Below are 5506 nucleotides of genomic sequence, written 5' to 3'. Positions count from 1 at the left end.
GAGTATTTTTGAGATGGTCACCCGAACTATTTGCCTGGGCTGGCTTTGAACCCAGATCCTCTTGATCTCTGCTTCCTTAGTAGCTGTGATTACAGGTATGAGCCACTGGCACCTGGCTGCTCTGTGTATTTCTAAAACTGAGAAGGGTGATAGTAGCAGCCTTGAAGTGGTGCATGTCTTCACCTGCTGGGGGAAGATGGTACTTTGGTTAAAGAGACTAGGCTTGGATATGTTTGTGGGGATGGCAGGAAAGGACGAACATACGGAAGCCAAATGATTTGGGGAGTGTAGGAATACAGGCACAGGAAAAGCCGAAGTTCACATGAACACTGGACTGTTAAAGCCTCTTCTCACCATCTGCAGAGATCCTTGCTGTCTTTCTGGGATTCTTTTGTGGTCTCTCTCTCCCACCCTTCCTAGCTTCTTATTTACTTTCCACTTCCCCAGTTCTTACCTCACATCAAAGCAAGAGGTGCCTTCCAAAAGCACAGTTTTTATTATCTTGCTTGTGTGTGTGTGTGTGTGTGTGTGTGTTTCTGGGGATAAAGCCAGGGCTTGGAGCATGCTAGGTAAGTGCAGTACCACTGAACTACATCCCAGCCATGTTGCTTTTTTGTTGTTGTTTTAATTACTTGAATGGTTTTTGCATCACAGTTTTTTTTTTTTTTTTGTCACTAAGACCTGCCTCTTCAGGATCCATGGTCCCTAAGACCTTGGAATAGGTATTTGAGCAAAGACTACTTGTAGCTAAACTGTCAGGAGATTTTATTGACACTTACTGAGCACCATATCCTTGGCACTAAGCCATGCTGCAGATCATATCTGAACCACAGAGTCAGGATGGGCTAAGCTATGCTGTGGTAACAACCAACCTTGGAATCTCGATGACTTGACACAATCAAAATGCATGGCAAGGGGCTCCTCTCCACACAGTTTCACAGGGAAGCAGTCTCCACCTCTCATAGCTGTACCACCTGGAACACAAGCCCTCCATGTCTGAGGCAGAAGAAGGCATTGGAGCATCTCTGTCCTAGTGTTCTTCCCTATTCGGAGTGTATGTTCCTTGAGGGCAGGGACTGTGTTTTATAGTTATCTATTTCTTTATTCCATCAGAAATTTGAGTGAACGATGGTAGTAAGGTGAACTTTGGCCAAGAATCCAAGAAAACCCAAATTCTGCCCATTCTTTCCTACTAGGACTCCTAGGAAAAGGGCCAATGGTAGATGGGCAGCTGATGCTGGCCTCCCAATGCAGAGGACTCATAAGCTGGACTGGACAACACAGACAGATCCTTACATTTACTCCTTCATGACAATGCTCTGGAGTATGGATCCTGCTTTGCGTATGTGGTGCCTCAGCATCAGGATGAGGTGGGGGAGTCTCCTCATCATGAATCATCAGGAAAATGAAAATCAAAGCCACCATGAGATATTATCTCATCTCAGTAAGCATGGTTAGCATAAAAAAACCCAAAGAGCTGGGCACTGGTGACTCACACCTGTAATCCTAGCTACTCAAGAGGTAGAGATCAGGAAGGTCATGGTTGGAAGCCAGCCCAGGCAAATAGTTTTTGAGACCCTATCTCAAAAAAACCCATCACAAAAAAAGGGCTGGTAGAGTGGCTCAAGGTGTAGGCCCTGAGTTCAAACCCCAGTACTGAAAAAAAAAAAAAAAGAAAAGAAAAAAAGGCAGATGATGCTGGTGAAGATATGCACCGCTGTTGGTGGGAATGTAAGTGAGTACAGCCATTATGGAAAACCATAAGGAGGTTTCCCAGACAATTATACATAAAACCACCACATGATCCAACGATCCTGTTCCTGGGTGAACAGGAACAGAGGAAGTGAAATCAGTGTGTGGGAGACATCTGCACTGCTGCGGTCACTGGCTCACCATAGCCAGGAAATGGGGACACCTAAGTGTCCACCAGCTGATGAGTGGATACAGAAAATGTGCTACACAATAATGCATGAATGGAATTCTTTTCAGCCACAAAAATGAATGAAATACTGTCATTGGGAACCATATGGATGCCACTGGGGATCATTAGCTATGTGAAATAAGCCAGTCACAGGAAAGATAAGTAACGTGATTTTGCTCATCTGTGGAGGGTTTTTTTGGTGGTGATGGTGGTACTGGTGTTTGGACTCAGGACCTTGTCACTAGGTAGGCGAGCAATTTACCATTTGAGCCATGATTCCAGCCTTCCTTTGTGTAGTTTTTAAAAAGTTGCTCTCCTAGATGGTGAGCATAGAGTGGTAGCTACCAGAGGCTGACACTGGGGCAGGAAGGGATGGAAAAGGTTGATCCATGGGTACTAACTTAGATGTAGATAGGAAGTGTCTAACTATTGCACAGCAGGGTGAGTATAGATAACAGCAATGGGCAGTACACTTCAGAAAGTTCAAAGAAAGGATTTGTGAAGGTGTTCATCATAAAGAAATGATAAATATTTGAGTAGATAAATATGCTTAACTTTCTTTAAACATTGTGCAATGTATATATGTCTCAAAACATCACATGGTACCTCTTAGTATGCACAATTTTTATGTTTTTAAATAAAAAAATTTATTTTATAAGTAAATAATATTTATAAGTAAATATTATTATAAGTAAATCAATAAAAATTTTAGCCCAGGGCAAATAGTTCTGCGAAACCCTATCTAAAAAAAACCCATCTCTCTCTTTCACACATACACACACACACAAAGGGCTGGTGGAGTGGCTCAAGGTGTAGACCCTGAGTTCAAACCCCAGTACCACAAAAAAAAATTAAAAAGTCTCAGATATTATTAATTAATTAATTAATTTTGTAGTTATTGGGGTTTGAACTCAGGGCCTCACACTTGCTTGGCAGGTACTCTACCACTTGAGCCACATTGACAACCTGGGTCTCAGTTCTTATTGTAAAGAAGAAAAGCTGACCCATCCCATTCCTTCCAGAGTCTGAGGCTTTTATTGGTGGGTTGGGTATGAGAAAGAGAGCACTTGTCTCTACTGCTGGCACTAGGCCAGCTGAGATGGTGGGTGCAGGGGCCTGGAGCCATGTGGAGCAGGAAGTGAGAAGTGGGCTGTGTCATCCCTGTCAGACACTCAACTCTGGTCTCCTTACTCCCCACCCCATGTACACAGACCTCCAACACAGGTGCTTCCATCCATCAGCCCAACTGATGCTCACAGAGTGACCTGTCCACAAAAATGTTCCTGTCCCTGCAAGTGAGGAAAAGAAGAGGATGGGGAGAAGAAAGGAAAATGATATATTAATAAATTTGTTTAAATTAGGGATTCCAGGATGGCGGCTAGAGGGAGGAAGCAGAAAGCATGCCTCCTAAACTAAAATCTTGGAGAGATGCTGGAGACACACTGTACAGGAAAAACCACTGAGAAGAGGCAAAACTTTGACTCCTCCACACCCCCAGCCCACGTGTAACATTCCCACTGCACATTAAACGGAGAAACCAGGAGGGCTCCCACACCGCTGCCAGACACCAGCACCCAGACCACTTGGGAAGAAGCAGACCACAAGGTGAGCTAAGCGGTACACAGTACTCCCACAGACAACCCTGAGTCAGATCAGCATAGCCCCCTGGACAGACCAACCCCCACCCAGGGAAAAAAAGAGAAACTGAGTAATAAGAAATAACAAAAAAGACACATAACAAAGAGGGTGGGGCTCCCTGAGCCCTGAAGAGAGAGGGAGGGTAATCCCTCACAGAACTGTAAATAAATAAGCCAGGCCTGAGAAGGCAGGAGCTGCGGCACACGCCCAGCAACCAGGAGTCGGAAAGCTTGTAAAAGTGGCGGTGGGAGGACAACTCCACAGGAGAGGGGGGAAGACACACTTCAAACGTGAGCTGTAAATAAACACGCAGGCCTGAGAAAGTGGGTGCAGTGTCACCTCCCGCAGTGTGCTTGGAAAGGGGAAAGCTTGTGGCAGTGGCATTGCACCCAGGAGAACTCTTGAGTAAACAAAGCCTGAGGGGCCAGGTGCGTGTTAAGCTCACTCCTGAGATCTGCATAGATAAAGCCTCCAGCAACAGCAGGCTGACAGCAGCGGGCAGGCAAGCCGCAGCACAGATAGCCATTCACAGAACTGTCTCCAGACTCTTTTTTTTTTTCTTTTCTCTTTCCCTACCTTTGATGAGACAACCATCGAACTACACCTGCATGCTGAAGAACTTACTGAAACTGTATTGCATTTGAACTTGGGACACTTTGTGGGTTTTTTTTTTTGTTTTGTGCAGTTTTGTTTTATTTTGGTTTTTCCAGTCATTTTCCCCTTTGATGAGACAACCACAGAGCTACTTCTGAGGCACCATCTCCAGGATTGAGGGGTGAACACCAAAATTATTAAGACTGAAACTTTATTGCATTTGAACTTGGAGTTTATATATATGTATATATATATATATATATATATATATATATATATATTTTTTTTTTTATTTTCAATCCTCTCTGTCTCTCTAATGCCTTTTCAGCTTACAGTTGATTAGTACACTTTGAAACTTTTTTTGCTTGTTTCTTCTTCGTTTTGTTTTTTTCTACTTGTTTATTTGTTTTTCCCTTTTCCTTTAACTTCTTTGCTTTCCATCTCCTCTCATCCTTCCATTCTAAATATCACCAGTGCTATTATTACAAGCCAGAAAATACTTAATTGCACACAGTACAGGGACAATAACAACACCAAGGGCAATGATGGGAAGACAGAAAAAACAGGGAAACCAGTTTCCCCACAGCAAAAAAATTAGTACAGGAACCAGAGGGAAATGAAGAAAACAGATACTCAGACCCAGACTCCAACAAAATGAAGATAAACTATGCCAAAGAATCCAATGAAGCCCACAAGAATAATCTAAAAGAAGAAATACTACAGGTACTCAATGAGAATTTTATAGAGATGATACTGGATATGGTCAACCAAAATGTACAGGAGACACTCAAGAAATTCCAAGACAAGAGAAATAGAGAATTTGAAAAAGCAAAAGAAGAAATAAAGGAAACCATAGAAGCACTGTATAAACACCAAAGTGAAACAGAGAACACAATGAATAAACAGATAAATGAACTCAGCACAAAAATAGACAACATTAAAGAGGAAACTACCCAGGATATGGAAAACCTCAGAAAAAAGAATGAAACAGAATTGCAAAACAAAACGGAAGGCCAATCAGGCAGAATAGAACAAACAGAAGACAGAATCTCAGAACTTGAAGATGAAATGGTAATTAAAGGAAAAACTGAAGAACTATTAGTTAAACAACTCAAGACCTGTGAAAAGAAAATGCAAGAACTCATTGACTCCATCAAAAGACCAAACTTGAGAATCATGGGCATTGAAGAAGGAGAAGAGGTGCAAGCAAAGGGAATGAGTAATATATTCAACTAAATAATAACAGAAAATTTCCTAAGTCTAGAGAAATCTATTCCCATACAGATGCAAGAGGCCTCCAGAACACCAAACAGACCAGATCAAAATAGAACTACCCCACGGCATATCATCATT

This window comes from Castor canadensis, chromosome 15 (genome assembly GCF_047511655.1).
Source record: "Castor canadensis chromosome 15, mCasCan1.hap1v2, whole genome shotgun sequence".
Classification (NCBI taxonomy): Eukaryota; Metazoa; Chordata; class Mammalia; order Rodentia; family Castoridae; genus Castor; species Castor canadensis.
This window is presented reverse-complemented; position numbering follows the sequence as displayed.